At 38.0% G+C, this 22,214-nt stretch overlaps 1 protein-coding gene across 5 annotated transcripts in view; it reads left to right on the top strand.

The window, feature by feature from the left end:
• The window catches only part of vstm4b (V-set and transmembrane domain containing 4b), a 331,487-nt gene that overhangs the window by 231,550 nt on the left and 77,723 nt on the right, over window positions 1–22,214 (top strand). For all 5 annotated transcript variants that reach the window (XM_077550535.1, XM_077550530.1, XM_077550534.1 and 2 more), the window contains one exon: window positions 7,457–8,091. The gene's annotated coding sequence lies outside the window, so the exon portion shown is untranslated. The remainder of the gene's footprint in view (window positions 1–7,456; window positions 8,092–22,214) is intronic.

Here is a 22,214-nt window from a genome sequence, read left to right as displayed (position 1 = left end):
TAGGCTAAGAATCCATAACTGTTTTGGTCAAACATTAAATTACATTTTACCTTGAAATGCAAACAAGAAAACTGTCACATACAATTGAAAGTTTGACGTTGACCTTAAATTCCTCCTTGGCTTGTATTGGGAATCATTCAAAACAAATTGGATTACTGCCATGACAGAAAAGTTTAATCTCAAAGTGTTGTTTACAAATGCAACTTCTATGTTGCAATGTTCTAAACTGTTTGTCTTCATTATGGTGGCGGGTGAGCAAGTATACACTAATCTGTTTTGTAATGAGCCAAGACCCAACATGACAGTAGGAAGTGCATTACTAGCATTAGCCATTGGAAAAACAGTGGAAGCTCTCTAAGTAAGTTTTAAAACCACGGCAGATAATCATTCCTCTTCCTGACATTTTACGGTGTCGACCTTGTGTGTTGTCACTGAATCACCGCACGTTCTGCTTACCTGAGCGAGTTTTACAGTTTATTACCAACTGCGGCTTTTTAAATGCTCCCCAAATATGAACATCTACCTTCCAAAACATATATATTACCCTGAATGCCCCGTGTGTTCCATAAAAAACAAGCTACATTCATCAGACAAAAATAACATAATTGAAGTCACTTTTTCATTATTACCGACACGCAATCAGAGTTATTTTGTGGAACAAGGTGCACCATACATGTCCGAAAAATAAACTGGGAATGGGGCAAATAAACATAAAGATCAAATATTTTCTCAGGATACAAAAAGTCTAACTGACATAAAGAAAATTGACAAATTTAATGAGATCTCATTTCCTAATGAAACCCTTGAACAAGGTAAATGTTATAGAAAAAAACTAGTAATTTTGATAAACCTATGATTTAAGATAATCAGTCGTGGCAAAGGTCCAGAAAATAAAAACCCGGCCACAGTTTGGCTTTAGCCATTGATGCTAGCTAGCTAGCTAGCGCCCTAGCAGGTAAACGAGCACCATGGGAGCTAGCTAGTTAACTAGCTACCTAGCACCTGGGGCTAAAGCCAAACTGTCCCATCAAGATGACACGTTTTTGGCAATATCATGTTGGTTTCCCCGTCAGATGTGAGTGACTGTTTAAAATAACTTTTATGTTTAGATAGATTGTTTTGGACAATCGTGAGTAAGCTTACAATTTTTTTGCACAAGCTAAAAATAAATGCGTGCACTGAATGATGAATGGGGAAAGTGAAACAAGAAACTGAAATACGGAGCGGCCTTCCAAATTAAAAGCATGCATTTCAAAATAAGATAATTAAACATCACACAATACAGTTTGAAGAATACTTAAGACGGACTCACTTAGTATATGTGCCCTAACGTTTTTAGTCAAGAAGTGGGGGATTTAATAACATGATTTAATAACATTATGTGGTTTTAAATAAAGTGGTAGTAGGAGTAACAAATGTATTATTTTTTTCACGTGTGGAAAATGAAACAAGGGGAGAAAATATAACTTGTTCCTTAAACGGAACAAATGCGTTCTAATTTCATTCATGTTAAACACTGATGTTAACTGTTCATAGACTATTTTTAGTATAGTTCAATACTATAGAGTTTTTGGGGATAGTTTTGTGTACAATTAGTCCATTGTTAACTCATTCACTCCCAGCCATTTTCACCTTTTGCTCTCGGTTGTTTTACTAGATTTTGACTGATATTGGAAAGCCCACAGGATATTGAGTTCTATTGCTATAAGAACCTACCAAAAGAAAGATTAGGGTCTCTTCTTTCATCAGTAAAAAAAAAAAGAAGTATATTTTCGTTTCAGTTTTGCAGCAATTAGCATTAGAAGTTTCATAATTACTCACAAATCTGTTGAACACTGGCTAAAAGCGTTTTTTGCAACATGGCCCTGGTTGATCTCTTATACTCAGCTGCCGTTTTTGTAATAACTACCATTGCTTCAAGCATTCTCTTCGGTTCAGAGGCGGCATCAAAGCCTTTTGTATGCTCGAGCATAAAACATAAAAAATAAAAAATAAACATTAAAAATGTAGAAATACATCTTTGGGAACATGGTAATGTTTAAAATAAAACATATTTATACATTTTGGGGAGAAAATGAGTTCATGAACAGCACATTAAGAGGAAAAATCTCTGGTGTGCTTGATATGTACTTAATATAGTTCAACATTTAGAGATTCCAATTAATTAATGCTTAATGAAAAAAAATATTTGGCATATTCTTTGGATACCCTTAAATATCCTGCCCCCCCCCCCCCCCCCCCCCGTTGGAAAAGTCTGGCTCCGCCACTGGGTATGACACGGTAGTTGTCAACAGCAACAGTACTGGAATCAACATGGAGAGGCAAATACTATCGTCCTTATTAGCAGCATTTTTTTTTTTCTACGTGCCATTACTCACTGGATACATTCCGTAGTTTGGTTGACCGCTCAAGGCCACACAGCAGCACCTAAATAATTAGCAATATTTTGAAAGGTAGTACTAACTGTACCTGGCGAAGAGCGCCGACATTCATCCTGTCAAGTGAGTTGGACAAGACTGATGGAGCGCTGGCAGCGTGGATGGACGGGCACCTCGGGAAGGAAGGAACGCAAGACGGACGGCTGGCACGGGGAGAGGGGCGCACTGTTGACAAGGAAGGTGTGCGAACCAGCAGCGGACGGACAGACGGAAAGTGCGTGTGGCGGCATTTGTGCGAAACGAGAGTATAATAGAGTGTAGCTTGATGGGGACGTGTCCTCCACGAGCCTCCTTTGCTCCAATGATAACTTGTGGCTTTTAAAGTGTTCCTCGGAGCCACAAAGAGGCCTAAGAAATAGCCGGCACTTGGGCAGAGGCGCTCCGCTCCATCACAAACAGAGACCTGAGACCGTTACTCTTCAAGTAGGAAACGTCTCTTAAGCCAAATAGCGCCCAGTTTACTCTGGCAGCAGGCTGAAAACCAAGACTTTTATATGCAGAGCTTTAGCGTCACTTTTTCAAGAGGGAGCAGATGATGGACGAGGTGCCGGTTTGAGGAACACCCGAATGAGACTTGTTTTACTAATTTGTTGGTTAAAAAGAAGGTGTATATTGGCATGTTTACTCGCTATCAAACAGATAGTGGTTGTGTTTTGATTCTAAGCCAGGTTTATACTGAAAACAGTCTAGGAAAATTCTGGTTGAGGCCGTTTACAAAAGTAAAGCAAATCACTTTTTGGGTAAGCTCCAGCTCATCCACAAGGACAAATATAATAGAAAATGGATAGTTGGATTTTATCTGTTAATTTTTCAGTAATAAGAGTTCAAACACTTTGATGCGGTCTTTTCTCGAAATATACAGTAGCTACTTTTTGTACCTATAAAATGTTTTGTTTGTTTGTTTTTTATCCGTAATTCCTTCATTTTGAGCGTGTACTAAACCCACTTTCAAACACGGTCTGACTGGTTTCTCAGTTGTTTTTTTCAGTTATTGTAAAAGTGGTTTTGTATTGGCATCCTATTCCACAGATTGCAGAAATGACATCGTGATTTCTTTTGAAAGTCTGCAACAGTTTAACCCATTAAGGCCAGGCGTGCATTGCCGCGTTTCTACCACTAGAGCCGGCAGCGCTCTAGCGCTCTTCTACCTTTAAAGCCGACAGAGCATTCTTGGTCCCTTAGCCTATGAAATGCATCCGAATATACACGAGAGGGTGACGTGGGCCTCATAGCATGTCTTGGAATTTTATTCGAGCGTTTGTAACTGACACAGATTCGCGGGAGTTATGAAATAATTGATGGCGATTGACGACGGCGCGGCAGGACTTCGAATCAGTGCAACCAGTCGACAGTGACATATTGTTAAGAAATATGTTTGAAGACAATGAGCATGTTGAAAATTTCGATGGCTTATGTGCTACAGTGTTGAAGGTAAATATACCCGCAGATACAACAGTTGTTTATTGATTTATTATTTTTTTATATATTGAAGGTTTATAATAATAAACTAAGGAAACGTTTTCTATTTGCTTCAGGAGCTGAGATATTATTTATTTAGTAGGCATTGACAGTATTGTTGAATTTCCAGGAAAACTTTAAGTTTTCATAGGTTTTAAAGGTTTGTTTCCGCAGGCGCTTTAGGCCTTAATGGGTTAAAAGCAGGCATCGGATAACAGTTATTGTTTAAATTCATGTGTGTCCTCGTAGACCAAAATATACTTTAAACCTAAAATTGTTGTTTACTGTATCAAATATGTGGATTCTTTTTACAATCAGTGACACACAGTTCTGGTGTGCATGGTCACCGAAGGCACTGAACATTCAATGCATCTCTTCACTTCTTGCCCGCACATTTGAACAAGAAATAAAAATTCAGCTGTTTCAATGATGAAATTATTGATAATTATTGGATTGAAAAGAAAATCAATGCATGGACCATAGAACTAACGGAGGGGTCGGCACTGCCTCATTTGCCTACTCTGACCGCATATACCTGATTACAATGTGATTAATTGAGAATAATTTAGTACAAACCTCTATTATTATTATTATCATTTTAAGCCCAAAACTAAATTTCTAGGCAGAATGAAATTTGAAATTTGCCCAAAGTACCACCACAGAAAGAAGGCCTATCAAGATTTTATTTTTGTTAAATTTGTCATTTAGAATCTGTACAGTAATTATACACACAATTAAAGAAGATATACAATATATTTGAAATGGCAATAACTAGTAATATATATTGTTTACAGTTTGGTAAGTAATCAACTCGCCAAGAACTACCGTCTCCTCCTCCTGCTCCCTCTGCCCTGCCTGACCTAATCCATCCTAAGTGTTTACAGACCACTCCCCTGCTCAAAGGGGGTCAGCTGGTGTTTCTCAAACAAACCCTAGCGAAAACAGATGAGCGGCCATCAGGCAAGAACAAGAAACTTGGGATACATTATTTCATGTAGAAAAGACCAATGGACTCTCCAATGGGAAAATATTTGATTGTGTTTAGATTTTGTAGATCCATGAGTGGGGCAACATGGTGGACTAGTGGTGAGCTGAGAAAGGTCAGAGGAGTAAGATAATGTGTGATTGAGTGTGTTGCGTATTGAAGCAATGTATATTTTTTATAATGAGCCTTAACAGCAAGAAGAGAGGAAGATGGTTCTTCCAAAAGTGGAATACTGGATCTGGGAAAAAGTCAAGTCAAAGTTTAGGTATTTGTTCTTGTCAAAGCAATTGTGTCAGTACTAAAATACTTTTTTTACATGAACACGTAAAAGAATGTCAGTTTGTTTTAAAAAGACGATCGCTTAAACATAACAACAAAAGCCTCGTCTTAAGGGGCCAGTGTTTATCATGCAGCCATCTAAGTGAACTCCCTCGTCGCCGTCTATACGTCTGATAAGACGATCGGTTTTCACGCGGCCTCTCGGCCTCCACGTCTTCTGTTCTTGATGATGACGACATTAGACGCAGATCTCATTGCTCGCTTTAATCAGCTGGCAGTTGCGAAGGCAAAGCCCTAAAACTCACTTTTCAGGCTGCCAAGTACAGTGGTGTGTAATTTATGAAACAGTTGTGCTTCTTAAAAGGTGACGCTGCATCAGTTCAACATCACTTCCTGTTTTTATTTGAATCTCATTGTGTGTTTTTTTACTTAGATAGATGAGAAATAAATTACTACTGTTATCATGTGAGGTGTGGAATTAGGACCCAATTTCAGACCTCAAAACCTCGGCTAAGGAACCTCAACATACTGTTATTCATCAGCTCTCGCTAGGGCAGTGCACAATTCTATATGACAGAATAAAGGCATATATAATAAAATAAGACAACATTAGAGTGACTATTACAGGACCATAGCAACTGACATCATCATTATCATCATAAGTGACATAGTAATTTCATAAGACTTGACAAACTAAGAGTGGCTAATACATCATCATCAAACATTATCATCATAAAGGACAATAGCAACTGCATAGCAACTGACAACTTCATCATCACATCAGACATTTGCATAAAATAGACAAACTAAGAGTATGGGTTGTTATGCAGTTGCTACGTCTCTTATGGTAATGTTTGAGAATGACTAATACATCCTCAAACATTATCATCATAAAGGACAGTAGCAACTGACAACTTATTCATCACATCTGACATTTGCATAAGATACACTAGGAGCGTGTCAGTTATGCAGTAGCTATGTCTCTTATGATGATAATGTTTGATGATGACTAATGCATCATCATCAAACATTCTCATTAAGGACATAGCAACTGCAAGGATGACTAAAGCATCATCATTAAACATCATCATAAAAGACAATAGCAACTGCTTAGCAACTGACAACGGCATCATCGGACATTTGCATAAGACTAGACAAACCAAGAGAGTATCAGTTATGCAGTTGCTATGTCTCTTATGATCATTTTTTCTTATGGATAATACATCATCCTCAACCATTATCATTGTGTTGTTATGCAGTTGCTTTGTCTCTTATGATAATGTTTGATGATGACTAATGCATCATTATGATACATCATCATAAAAGACAATAACAACTGCATAGCAACTGACAACTTCAAATAACTTTTAGTAAAATCCTAGGGAGGAGTGCCAAAGACGTTAAAAGACGTTTGTTTCAAAACAGAGGTGAAACTAACCATTTTCTAATGTTGATTAATGAAAAACGGAATAAGGTAGAAACAAACTTTTTTTTCTGATGAAAGATGAGAGTCCAATCTTTCATTTGGTAGTATGTGTGTTTCCATAGTCCAAACACATAATTTTCTGTGGACCTTGAAAGATCAGTCAAAAGATCAGTCAAAATGCTTAAATCGCCTGGCACCCACGGCATCCCTTTTCTGAAAACGTCTGGCAGTCAAAGAGTTAAATCCTCAACCATTATCATTGTGTTGTTATGCAGTTGCTTTGTCTCTTATGATAATGTTTGATGATGACTAATGCATCATTATCATACGTCATCATAAAAGACAATAACAACTGCATAGCAACTGACAACTTCATCATTACATCCGACATTTGCATAAGATAGACAAACTAAAAGTGTATCAGTTATGCAGTTGCTATGTCTCTTATAATAATAATGTTTGATGGTGACTAATGCATCATCGACAACATCAACATTATAACACAAAGGCCCCATGACCCATCTCAAACACAGTCCCAACAGTGCTTAACACATTTATTATACCACCATGAAACGTGATGTTTATGCCACAGTTGCCCTAAATTACCAACATTGGTAATTACCAAAATAATTGAAATTATGTTCATGCAATTGCAGAGACTCTCTCAACCAAAATTGTACTTGTAATTCTTTTATATTGCATTATTACTATTGATTTCAATATCAAATAAGATATCAATAATAATAATAATAATAATAATAATAATAATAGTTTGTTTTGCATGAAAAACCAGCTACAAATGAATCACCGCATGACATCCTTGAAAGTACTATCCCATGACATTTGTATTCTCTGTGGACTCTTTCTCAGGTTCTCTGTGAAAGCAGCTCAATGAGATGGAACGTGGGACCCTCCCCCAGGGATGAGGGGGGGGTTCACAGGAGATGAACATCCCAGACTGGGAGGCCTCCACGGAAATAACCAATTGAGAAACGAGGTCTAGGAATAGGATGGCACAGCGGAGAAGGTTTAAAGCTTTGTACAAATGGGTAAGCAACATGAAGTAGGTGGGAACAAAGTTGCAAGCAGGAACGGAATTCTGACATTGGGAATGTTAACATCTTATGTACCAATAAACAAGAAACCTAACAGTAGATACACACTTAAATACTCAACTACTTGACATCCAAAGGTATGCTACAAATGTACACAGTCACGTCTCACTCACTCACACCTATTTCGCTGGCTACCTGTCATGACCCCGAGCAACAGTTGTTTTGTCCGAAGCCTCGCACGGATCATGGCGGCGGTAACATTGTTTTTCTTTCTGTCTGTGGTGGGATGACACACTGGGACGGGGGAGGCCACAGCTTCATCGCTGTTGACTTTCTCCATGCTTGGACTGCACTAAAGCTGTGTGTGGGCCAGACCCCCACGGAGAGCGGTGCTGGAACAACTGTCAGCGGCGAGGACAACGGCGGGCTGGCCTCCCGCCGCGCCAACAGGTTCCGCACCATTATCTGTTGTCTTGCTAAGCACCATACCTCATGTGTGAACAGTCCAATACAGTCGGTATAGATATGATTGTTACAGATGTTCTTTCTGGATGGCGTTCACTTGCATTTCTACCTCGCGATGACTCGTTTTGTACAAGTTTGATACCTGAAGTGACTCAGAGGTTTTCCAAACGAGAGCTTTGCTACATTTAACACATCTGAGATAACATTAGGATGCTCTTCTTTCCACTTTAGAAAGCTGCAATGTATGTAAGGAGGAGTTCTTGGCAAAAATGGATCATGGTTTCCCATTTGTTCATGATGTCGTCAAGGAGATGTTCCATAATATGATCTTGTTGTTAACTAATGCCACATTCCACACTGCTGGGGAATAGGAAATATACCACATGGAGCTTAGGAGTTCCATGTTTGAAGTGTTCCAGTGGAAAGCAAACACAAAAACACGTCTATTGATAAGTGTGTATGTTGAAGCTGCATTGAAATTGATATACTGGAAAAAATTATAAATAAATAAATTGAAATGCTGAAAACTAGTCAGCCTTACAGAACAACTTCACAAATTGTATAAAAAGTGGTAGAAAATTGATATATTTAACAGTAGAAATGTTCGCTTTAAATAAAATATGGCAGTCACACATTCTTAAATTGTACCATGTCTTTTCCTTCTCATTTGTCACACTGTGTTTCATCCAAAAAAAGGCACCTGGCTACTATGTGTCTGTTGCTTAGCAACCAGTCCCAAATATGGACTGGGCCATTGTTGTCATTGTATAATGTATGCACCCTGCACTGCCACAAATACAACAAAAAACAAGTGCAGTGTGAAAAAGGCAGCTTCAAAATAGTTTTGGATGCATCTTAAAAACTTGCCTTCATGCTAATTAAATATTTTTATTCAACTGGTATAGTGTCTAGCCAATGGGAAAAAAATCTCATAACCCACCATCAGACAAAAATAATTGAAATAATGATGATCCCGATTCAATTTGCCCACAAATTAATTTAGTGGGAAATCTGGGCCTGTTTAATTGAACACACAGCTGAACGGCAGCAGGTGGATACGCAAGTTCAAACAAATTAAATTGTACTGCCTATCACTATATGTCACTGGGATAGATACAGGAACAAAGATATAAGTGTAATTAAATAATATTTTGGGGACAAAATAAGTTAAATTTAATCATGTGTTGCGCCACCACGATCTCTCAAGGCTGTTTAATTTGAACAATATTTACATTACTTAGCCAACTTATCTTCTGGCAATTATCTTTATCAATGAACTAATACAGTACACTGTTAACCATTGTTTTTGTTCACCATAGTGGCATACTTCTTTTAATGAGTACCTGTAAATTATGTCTCACCTACTTCAGAATACCATCCTCCACATCAGTAAGCAAGTTGTGGTCTACGTACTAAATTTAAACGTGTAGCACATATGGTGGTCTCCCTGGTTCACTTTATGCTAACCATTCTGGAGGGTCATCAAAAAACAGATAAATGTTTACTCTTGAGCGATGACATCACAAGAGTGAAGGTCTGTGCAAATATACAGGTGCTCCATCACCCTTGGCACCCTTCACTTCCTCCAGTCCATATTCTTGCAGTAAAAAAATAAAAAACTTTAACTCCGGCTTCCCGTGTTCACGTCGGCTCTTTCATTTATTTTGACGGCTGCTGAAAATATAAACTTTTACTTAGCTCTCTGCTTTTGGAGTGTAACTTTTTTTTTTTTCTCGTTGACATGGTCATGGAAGTGTGTTTTTGACGTGTGGGGAGTTTTTGAGTGGAGTTGTGCGGCTGATTAATGACTATACTGTATTCAGGCATTTATTTTAAAGGATTACATACTGTATTTATGTGTCACGTTTGTCATCACTTTGGTCACATTCAAATTATGTGTTTGTAAAAGTACATGAAATGTGAACATGGCCATATCATAATAGCTCTTGAAGGAATTGTTTGATTACTATATTAAGTGTAATCTTTGCGTGTTCAAAATAATTGTATCCGAGATCTGATGAACAAGGTTCCTTGCAAGGATTTATTTAAAAGCTTCCAAAGACACCGTTAGGACACCACATCTGAATGCAACGTGATGACCCCAAGTGTGTGTCAATTTACAGAACATCGACTCATTTATACTCAAAAGATAAAAGGTTCCTCTTCCCCTCCTAAGTTGATGAAAGGACAGACATGTCATCTCCAGGTTTAACAAAGGTGTAATGTTATTAGCAAGCAGATCTTTTCATACAGACATGTCAACTCCAGGTTTAACAAAGGTGTAATGTTATTAGCAAGCAGATATTTACATACAGTTCCCCTTCTTGACTGGAGGAACAAATGCAGTCAGGATCTTACCCCAGACTTTTAGTCTCTAAGGACAAAAGGCTCTGATAACATCATGCACATTCCTATCTTTAATAGCTATGAGGGTGAGAGGATAAAATAAAGTTCACAAAATCATCATCCCACTGTATTATTTTAAACACTCATGATTATATCACATTGTTATGCCTATAAGTAAATTCAAAAACAGTAAAACATCAAATTGAAAATATTAAATGTCTTCACTCTTTCTTGAATTGTGATGTATTTGGAGAGTTTGTTAGCTAACTATGATTGTTTGTGTTTGTTAGCTAGCTAGCTTGTTATTTCTTCTACTCCGATTTAGTGCTCTTTGGCACTATGCTGCCTCTCTAAGGTCAGTTTTGGTACTACTACCTAGTTTGGATGTGGAGACTCATAATTATCGATATACTATGTGTGTGGTGCATTTTGTTGGTTCTTCAGTAAATCACATGCTCTTAAGAGTTTCCCTCATCATGTGTGGGGTCTCTCACATAAAAAAAAAAGGTTGTATCCCGTTTAAAAACTTTGGATTCAGATTTGGCTCCCATTCTAATTTGGGGAAACAGTGACCAGTCAGGCATCATTGGTATATTTTAAGGATCGGGTTTAATACTTCCCCTCTTTTTTAAATGAATGAGATTGTCCTGCATTGAAAAGTGTCTCTCCTAAATTTCCTGCTGCAGCGACAGACGCACAAGGTCGAAGTCAAAAGGGGGCTCAGAGCAGGAAATTCTGCTGCATTTTTTTTTTTTTAACTGTGTACATAATCTTTTCTGCTGAAGTTTCATTTTCCTCTGAATCTCATTGCTGTCACACCCGCTTCTCGCACAAGACTGACATCCTCCCTCGTTAGACATTCAGCAGCCGCAGGGTAACCTGAGCCGTGCGCACACACTTGTGCGCGCACACACATTTAATCAGAGCGAGCCACTTGCCATCACACTGCTATCACAACCTGTCTACATCTCCTCCTATGTGCCTGCGCCGTGTGTCTATGTGCACACGTGCGCCTCAACAGCATGCAGCCGACACACAGGACCGGACCAGAAACTAATATCCCCCCCATTGGAAACACATGTGGAGGTCCGACAAAAGCAGGCATGTTCCCTGTGCCATGTATGCCAGCAGTCACTTTGTCTCCATGCTGTCTCACTTTTAGCTCATGTATCCTTCCTCCAATTCTTGGTAGCAATCTGCTGTGTTTTGTGTCATCCACGAACTCTTGTTGGAATCCGAGGACACATTATTTCTTTTGGAATAAACATGTTGATTCAATCTTAAACAACCTTTAAAATGTGAGCGGGCGATAAACATGCTGATTAAACTGGAGTCTCAAATGAGGCAGTAAGTACAATTACTGTATAATTGTAGTTCTGTACTTTTTAACCCACTTGTTACTACTGTAGTTATCCCCCACTTAATAGTGATTTATTGTTTATGACCCCACTTTATTGCATTTTTTTTTATTTTATTTTATTATGGAATTGATCGGTATACTTTCTTTCTTAATGTAATGCCTGCACATGTGGGAAAGGAGAGCTGAAGGCCTTCCCGCCTTATGCCTATTTTTTTTTTATTCCTCACACTTATTTGACATGCATCTACTTCCACTTAATTAATCCGATTCACATCATTCCAATTTCAACATATTTCATAAGTTCACAGGATGGGGGCTATTATTTTTCTCGTTACAAATATTCACTTTTTTCCCAAATTAAACATTTTGCATCCAAAATTGCCCATTCATTCCCAATGAGCCCACATTTTCCACATCACTTGTTAACCATTCATTCCTAATGGTACATTCAAAATAACAGATTCACTCACATTGGTCCTCTTTGAAATTGAAATCATTTATCTCATTCAATTCATCTTTGGAACGATTTTCAATATGCCAAAATTTCCCATTGACGAAAAATTCAACGTTTTTATCATTAAAATACTCACAAGAATGACCTATTAATTCCCAATGACACTTTCAACAAAATGGATTCGCATCATTGCCATTTGCATTTCAAAACTTTCAGCTCCTTCAATTTACATGTGAAAAATTCCGCTTTACTAAAAATTCTATATTTTCCCAAATGCAGTTCCCCCAAAACCAAATCCTTATACTATCTTAATGAGACATTCAACAAAACACATTCATGTTGTTCCCATTCCAAATTCTAATTGTTCAGATTATTAAATTTACCTTGGGAATGATTTTCAACATGCCAAAAATGTCCATTTACCAAAAATTCAACATTTTCACCACTACTATTTCCACAGAAAAAAATTCCCTATACATTTCCAATGACTTAAATAAAACAGTTTCACATCATTCCATTCCACATTCTAAATGATCAGATCATTCAGTTCACCTTGGGAATGACTTTCAACATGCCAAAATTTCTGCACCTCTCAAAAAACAAAAATTCTCCATTTATTGTTAATGACACATTCAAAATAAAAATATTAAGTCCAGTATCATTTCACAACATTTTATCTTTAAATATCTTTCCATATTTTTAAATATCATTCCCGATCATTAACAATTATTCCACATTTCAATATTTTTTCAGTCATGATTTGAGCCTTCACACACAATTTATCCAGAAATTGCAAATGTGTAGTTTTTCATGGTTTCCAAAAGTGATTTTCTTTCCAAATGTTGCTGAACAGTTGGAAAAACTTGAAAATTAGATTGTTGCCTCAAACTGTGCCAACGCTGATATATTTAAGTGCCACTGAAATCATTTATTCAATTCTGAATCATTGTGCTGAGTGTACAGTGATGACAAAGTTCCTGCAAGAAAAGTCGAGGTAAGCGGCTGGTAAGACCGCAAAACATCGCACCTTCCTAAAGTGCCAAATTACCGCCGTGGTCGCAGCTGGCTACCGCTTTGAGTTTTTGGCCTTGGAGAGATTGTGGCTGCGCTTCACTCAGCTGCACGGACAGCTCGTTGCAGCCGCAAAGTTCTAAGTACACCTAACGGAAGCCGACCTTTCATTTCCCGCCGATTTGAATGACTAAATAAGCGTTGCTAACGTTCGCTTCTCTCAAGTGGCGATTAATCAGCAGTCCTTCAAGTCGGAGGAAGCAATCGGGTCGGGTGAGGAGCTTTTTGAAAAGCGCTCTGTTATGACAATCTGTTTGGGAGCTTTGTCAGAACCCTTCTTTTGTCACCACCGTGACTTGGAGAGCTAATAGGTGGTGAAAAGGCTGCTTGGAGACACAGATGAGGCAGATTAATATACGAAACCAACGCAAGGGATTCCGAGCATTAGCATGCGCGCTAGCCAGAGTCGGCCCCAGGAGAGAAACCAGAGAACGCCTCTGGTGAGTCCATGGACATCCTCCGTTGAGTTTGGCATATCCTTGTTTCGGCTGAGCTGCTGAAAGTCGTGTCTGTGTATTTGTGTGTGTGTCGGGGAAGGGGCTGGACTGTGTATGTGCGTAGCTGCTGAAAGATTTGTTATTTGTGACGGATAATTTTAACGGCATTTGTCAACTCTAATATGCAAGACTGTCCGGCGACGGGCGCGATTTGAAGTTTTCTCAGCTCACTTGGAGTTTATTTAATACAAGTGCACTTACCGCTGAAGCTGTTTTCTCTGGACACATCGTATTTTTAGAGAGCTAAAAACAGAAGCATAAATATCTTTATTTTATAAGAGTACACAACAAGTAAATAGTTGTTGCATCGTTCAATAAACATTGTGGGATTGCATCATCACTTAAGACTAATGCAGCTAGGTCATATTGTTTTAAGTTTGACAAGTGTGGGGGCGTGGGGGGGATTAAAAAAGGACCAACAACAAGCATGTAGTCATGTAACACCAGCTGCTTTTTCTTTAGCATTTGTGGTGTTTTTGCTTGTTCCAAAAGAAAGACCAGGTTTGAATATGGAACGTTAGAGAAGAATGTAAGATAGCATGTCCATAAAGCCATAAAAAGTTGCCATATTCTTGGTTGTTAAAAATGGATACATTTCATTTTAATGTTAAGCATTTTAGCACAAATAGATGGTGGAAAATAGTTTTGAAATTCAGCATGCTGAAGCTACCGGAGTACAATTTAAGACGTTTGACTTTTTTTTCTTTACTTTTTTAATATAGTGTGTCAATTTGCATTATTGTTACATTTTACTGTAGCCTTAAAAATACACTTCATGATTGTAAAATAGTGTAAAAAAAAAAAAATCTTCTACCTACAAGACGTAAACATGTTGTTGTTTTTTAAATAAGTCATTAAGTGTTTAAGTCTGCTTCCTTAAATTCCTTAATCCATCCATCCATCCATTTTCTTGGCCGCTTTTTCCTCACAAGGGTCGCGGGGGTGCTGGAGCCTATCCCAGCTGGCTTCGGGCAGTAGGCAGGGTACACTCTGAACTGGTTGCCAGCCAATCACAGGGCACACAGAAACGAACAACCACACTCACATTCACACCTAGGGACAATTTGGAGTGTTCAATTAACCTGCCATGCATGTTTTTGGAATGTGGGAGGAAACCGGAGTACCCGGTGAAAACCCACGCAAGCACGGGGAGAACATGCAAACTCCACCCTGGAAGGCCGAAGCCCGGACTCGATCTCACGTCCTCTGCACTGGGAGGCGGACGTGCTAACCAGTCAGCCACCGTGCTGCCTAAATTCCTTAATGTATCTTATTTTATTTTTGTTGAACACATTTTTGTATGTGTAGCATACAAGGTAATTTTAGTTAATACAAACTAGCAAAATTAAAAAAACGAAAATTTAAATAATATTTTCATTAAAATGGAAGTCACCCCAAAAAATTTCTTTACAATATTATGTTCAATGCAGCTCCGCTAGTCTAAACACGGTATTGTTTTTGGAATATGAATTAAGCGACAAAATCCACCCGTTTTTATCCATCTCAGGGGCGGCCATTTTGCCATTTGCCGTCAACTGAAAATGACATCACTATAGCTCAGGGCTCAGGTAACAACCAATCACGGCTCACCTGTTTTGTCATATGACATTTGCAAACTGAGCCTTGACCTTGACTGGTTGTTACCTGAGCCCTGAACAACTGTGGTGTCATTTTCAGTTGACAGCAATTGGCAAAATGGCTGCACCTGAGATGCATAAAAACGGGTGCGTTTTACTGCTTAATTCATATTCTACATACGCAATATTAATCAGAATGACATTTTTAGATTAGTGGGGGGGCACATGCAACATATTGTGTACATACATTTTTAGTTTGGCCTCCCCGTTAATGATTTGTTGATGGTTGTTTTTAAAATATTTTTAACTCATCCATGCCATTGACGGCTTTAGACGTCAAAAATTCATTTTCATTTTAACTATTTCCGTTAGTTTGACATTTTTTTCACTTTTAACAAGAGTATGAAGAAATAGAAAAAAGTTATTGTACATTTAGAACAGATATAAAATTTGTGATTAATCGTGAGTTAACTATTGAAGTAATGTGATTAATTACTATTAAAAAATGTAATCTCCTGACGACCTAATTTCTAATAATCTTTTATTTTATTTTTTAAAATAATCTTTTTTCAAAAACCTAATTCTTAATAAACTTTTCTTTTCGTTTTTAAAATAATATTTTTTTCAAAAAAAGAAATGATTAAAATTAGGGCACCAGGCGATTAAATTTTTTAGTTGTAATTAATCGCATGGCTTCAATAGTTAACTGATGAATAATCACAAATGTTATATCTTGTCTAAATGTACAATATTTTTTTCTTACTCTTGTTAACAAAAGTGGAAACAATGTTAAACTAATAGAAATAGTTAACGTGAATTTTTTACGTCTATAGCGTCAATGGCAGTGAATGAGTTAAAATTATATTTTTGTTTTCTTTTAAGTTATTACTTAACATTACTGTGATTTTGTTTTAATATCGCACACAAGAAATTAAAAATATATATATATTAAAACTAATAAAAACTTAACGAACGCGTAGCATTAAAAAAATGAAACTAATACAAGCAAACCAACCAGCTCTGAAAAATAATTAAAACTAACAAATTTTAAAAAACAAAACACAAAATGTAATAAAAACTTGCTATCACAAGATTTCCCTGAACTGTTGAGGTATTATTAAAGAAAATCTTACATTCAGAACTCATATGAGGGATTATCGTCATATTTTGTACTTCATGCTGATATTATTTTAAAGAAGGAGCTGCTCATATTTCAGCTTGACCAGGAAACTGCAGGCGCGTGTGGCGCTTGTCATACTCTGCATCCCATCATTCAACAGGCCGGGCTGACTGCACCACTTTCCCCTCTTCCGCCACACTGTCCACTTTTTCCTGCAGCTCTCATCTAACATGGACCAAATACATCCATTCACAGCTCATCATCATTTTGGGAAAGCAAAAGTGCAACCATTTTTTTGTTTCTTCAATTTCATGTATGTGTATGTGAAGTAGAGAGCGGTCAGTGTTTCTTGAATAGCACACGATAGCTACTTAACTCACTTAACAGTGGCTGTTTAATATCTGATTGACAGGAAATGAGCACAAATTTTTATGTTGTTAGACTGACTCACCACACGAAACTGTATTATTACCTTTTGAAATGATACAACTTTCTATTTTGTTCCACTGCTAACAACTCTGCTCCAACCACTGATGTTTTTTAATGGTCGCCAAGAAGTTATTACATTAGGACCCATTATGCAAAACCTACTTCACCTATTAATACGCTCTGTTGTACTAATTAATAGCTTTAAACTCTAATCTGTCCAAATCTCGTAATGCTGTCTGGAGAGCAGGTTGGAATACGTGTAATGAGGCAAAACATTGACGTTGTCACAGCTCCTGTGAATGTTACTCTTACAAAGGTTACCGTTGAATTGCTCTGGAGCGACTCCCAAACTGTTCTCACTGTAAATATTGAGGAAAATGTGAAGCAAAGGAGCAAGAACACATAATTTAAAACCCTGCCTGATGAGTTTACAAGCTTCAGTGGCAGCCCAAACAGCAATTTGTACCAGTATAATTGCTTGGACAATTTATGGGCTTGTGTGTGGATATGAAACTAATATTTATGTCAAAACAAGTCGTCAGACATAAGTGGATCGACAAATGGAAATATAAAGCTTTGATCAAATATATTTTTTGTTAAACTACGTTTCAGCATTAGTTACCGAGAATAAGTTAGCACTCTTGTTGTGGGTAATATCGCCTATAGCTGTGGTTCAATGTGTTATATATGTTTGAGGCTCACGTAACTTCCTGTGTTTAATCGCCTCGTTTACGTTTGCTGGTGTGCTTAATTGCCTCGTTAACGTCTGTGCTAAAAATAGAACGGTGCCGTTTACAGCCCTTCAGTCAGCGTAATTCTTCAATTCTTCTAAGTTAATGCGACAACACTACCGGAACTAAAGGCTGAAATGGTTATTTTGCATTTGTTGACCGCCACAGCAGGCTCCTGTAAGAGAGCACGTAAGTCTTCAGTTGTACTCAACAATTTAATTAACTCTGAAATGCAGACATATCTTTGTATATTGTATATCGTCACTGACTACTGCGCCGCTGTGAGATGAACGATGAACGAGAACGTGAAACAGGAAACGGAAATACAGAGCAGCCTTACAAAATAAAAGCATGGATTTCAAAACGAGATATAATTAAACATCACACACTAAAAAGCTTAAGGAATTCTTAACATGGAAGATATTACTAAATTACTTGAAGCCCTATTGTATAGAATTGAATTCATTGCAATCCACTGTATTCCTTAAAAATAACTTTTTTGTCTGGCCACTGGATTATTTGTTGAATCTTATTCATCGATTTTTTTTTAATTCATTTTATTGTGTGTTCTATGCAAAATTACTTTTATGAGCAAATTAAAAATATATAATTGCCATTAATTTCATTCCATTTTAAGGAAATTTGCTATAGTTGGGATATATATATATATATATATATATATATATATATATATATATATATATATATATATATATATATATATATATATATATATATATATATATATATATATATGTGTGTGTGTGTGTCTTTTTTTTTATGTCATTGTTTTTGGGGAAATTTTATGTATCATAAGTACTAATGGTATCAGCACTTGGTATCAGTATCGGTGAGTACTGAAATTTATAGGCAATAGGCTAACTTGAATACAAATCTTCAAATGATCCTGTGTGTAACGGTTATACAGGAATGAGGTGCTCATGCAAGCAGGCAGTGTTATCACAACTGAAAGCGGGCAAAGTGACGCAATGAATGAAATCTAATATATTTTCTTTTTATTTCTCGTTGTAGGGAGTAGCGCAACTTCATATATCATACATAAGATAAACACGGTAAAGGTTAACCGTATATAAACATCGGGTCAGGGTACAATGTTGACTGTTATGTTATATATTTTGTCTAGTAGTAGGTGACATGTTCTCCAAACCAGACGATTACAAGAACGGATGTCTCTTTATATTTTTCTTGGACGGTGCCCACCAACTTAAACACACACACCACATAGACACACAGACACATCCCTCGCCGTTGCAGCTCAGCATGCTCGGAGAGGAAAGGTGGCTATATTATCCTAGAGTTGCTGTTTTTAAGCTATAGACAACATTCCGGGCTCCAGTGGGACAAGCGTGTGATAGACAGGCACTTTACTATACCTGAGCCAGGCACTGGCAGCCTAGAATTGGGCGGGGGGGAATCAATACTTGGACATAACTTTCTAAATAAACACATGCAGTCTATGGACATTGTTGGCAGTGGGAGCCGGCAACCTGTCCCGATTGATGGAATCGAACACCGGAGCGCTTGCTGAGTGCTGGATCCTATCGAGGTGCTGGCTACTGGCAAAATGTGATGTGAATAGTCGGCTGTGTTGTGTTTATTTAAGGTAAGAGAAGAACGGGCAAGACATTTAGGAGAATGGCCTTACATTTGGCAGTGAAGCTGCTTTTCCCCTCAGCGAGTGTTTTCATGGCTTGTTGGTGATGTTAAATCTGCCTTAACCTCCGCGTGGGTGATGCCCGGTTGGTCGAAATTTAATTAAACTGTCGTAATTTCAGCACTGCAGTCTGCACAAGCTCTTGGTGAAGATGTAGTGAAGAGTGTAGATGCTTTTAAAGGGATACTTGACTCACTTGAGACATTTTCAGCAGTAAAAAGTTAATATTTTGTCCAGAATGAATTTGATAACGTCATCATTTTTCATGTAGAATTAATACCTTTAAAAACGAAATTTTCCGCTTGCTGTCGACTGAAGATGACACCACCTGTGTTGAGGAAGTAGGTAACGACCAATCATGGCTCAGTTTGCTGACCAAACCCAGAAAACAGGAGACTTTTTACTTTTGAAAATGGCTCAATGAGTCAAGTATCCCTTTAACAATGAAGTAACGACATGAGGACATTTTTTTTCCCACATAGCCATCCAAGAAAGAAACTGCTTGGAAAAGGGAATACACTGTCGCCCTTCATACGATGCTTATTGATTCATCCAAATACAATAAGGATGTAACAATATCCAAACATCACGATACGATATCACAATATGAAGGTCACAATACGATAATTATCACGATATTGTGGGGAGGTTGGCGATACAAAAAAATGTCACAATATTGTAAAAAAATAAATAAAAAACACAATAAACAACAACAAATATTGTGCTTTTGTACATTACAGCAATGAAAAATATTAAAATATATTATATATAAAAATATATATAAATATGATATATATATTGAGGCACTTACTTGGTAGTTCAAGCACACATTGAGTTCCGACACATATTGACGTTCCCCTTCATCTGACCATTAGCGTGGATTTTAAACATAGAAGGGTCAAAACATGCCTTGTTAAAATTAAACTGCACAAGCCACCAGAGCGTGCTAGAACTGCACAAATGGAAATCAACCCGACTTTTTTAACAAATGGGCTGCTTTTAATATCGTGACATGACGACGACGATATATTGTGGCAATTTTAATATCGCAATATCACGATATTGCCGTTATTGTAGCATCCCTAAAATTCAACCTGACCAATTGCTGCGGGGATGACCTGCTAAGTGAATACCTCAGGCAACAGAAGCCATGTAAGGAGAAGGAGCCAGATGGGCAATAGACAAATGTATAGAGAGAGAGGGGGAGGGGGAGGGAGAGAGAGAGAGGGGCACGGAGATACCTTGTAGACTTCATTGCAGTCTGTGGTCACAAAGGGGTAGCAAAAGGGAGGAGCAAGACAGCTGACAAGTTCCCAAGTTCTGATAGAAGCTGTTCCCTTTTGATGCAGCCATGGTTTACAAGCTTGCCGTTTCTAAACCACAGCTGTAGTCGACTGCTACTGTATGACGACCGGCTGAAACTGAGCTGGCCCAGGTGGTGCAGACGAGTGTGGAGAAGACCTCGCACTCTGCTCACAGCTGGCGGCACGCACACGCACACACAGCTGGTCCCTACAGCTGCCATTCTGACTGCTAGTTGAAACACCTGGAGGCACGCGCCCTGTCAAGGTGATCACACCCGCTCTGGAATAAAATAACAGATCCAGAACCCAGTTCAAATAGACAAACTGCTAAATACTTTGATTATATTTCTCACTTCGAGAAGAACCAGGAAGAAAATATAGTGAGCTAAATATAAGTTTTTTTATTCTGTTTGCTGACAAGTAATAGGTTAGAGGTAAATGCAATGTAATTCCACCCTGTTCATCTCATGTCCCATATGCTATATATATATATATTAGTGCTGTCAAATTTAAAGCTTCAACTGAGTTTGTAGAGTTTTGGGCTGTGGGGGATTTCTTCAATAGGCCCTTATTTCTCTACCTTTCATCAGGAACTCATTCCAAAAGTTTTATTCCTTACTACTCACAAACATGGCTGCTGAATATGAGCCAAGGCCCTGAAGAGTCTTAGACGAGCCAATCAGCTTGAGAGCAGTGGGAGAGGTCGCGTGCCTGGCAGCGCGTCGGCATAAACCGCAGCCAGCTCGCTGCTTATGAACGCCTCCTTTCACCGCCATTCACACAATATTCATGCGACACGGCCACTCCCCAAGCCTAAACAAGGCCCGTTTTAAGAGAAAACAATCGACCCTCCCCAAGAAATTCCTGCTAATTTGCCAGCGCCAGAGAGGAGCAGAATGAGTGATGGATGCCTGCCCGTCTAGCTGCATTTCCTGCTGTATTTCCTTAAGTGCGTCAATTTTCTGGTACGTGTGTGCCAGCAATTCCATCTAGTGAACACCTCAGAAACATTTCAATTCTGTTGGGTTCGACTTCCAGCATCTCTATCATCTGTTCATAATTTCTAATCCAAATAGTGTTGCCTTTTTATTTACATCAAATGTGGACTTTGGATTCACTGTATTTTTGTATTTTTTTTTTTTTTTGTACAAGTAGATTTCATTGATATTCTTATTATGAAATATGACCATAATCTTCATCACATTTGTTTAGGCAGCACATCTAATTTGAGTTCTACAGCAACAAAATGTGTTATATGTTAAATCAATCCATTAAATGCGGCCAAAATGGTGTCTATGTTACAAACTGATTATTTTCTTTCCTAATGTGTGCTACCGATTGGTGGAGCAAGTTTTAATAAAATATAGTGTTGATTGTTCAGCAGAGGCTATGAGGCTGCTACAAGATCTTGTTCCAGTGTCTGAGTGCGAGTGCATGTGTGTACCGGTGTATTCATTAATAGTGCATTAGTCCCCGCCCTCTGGTTACAGTAGCCGAACTGTCTGAGCCATTAGCAGGTGGGACTCGTCTTTAACACTTTGGAC

This window comes from Vanacampus margaritifer, chromosome 18 (genome assembly GCF_051991255.1).
Source record: "Vanacampus margaritifer isolate UIUO_Vmar chromosome 18, RoL_Vmar_1.0, whole genome shotgun sequence".
NCBI lineage: Eukaryota > Metazoa > Chordata > Actinopteri > Syngnathiformes > Syngnathidae > Vanacampus > Vanacampus margaritifer.
This window is presented reverse-complemented; position numbering and strand designations above follow the sequence as displayed.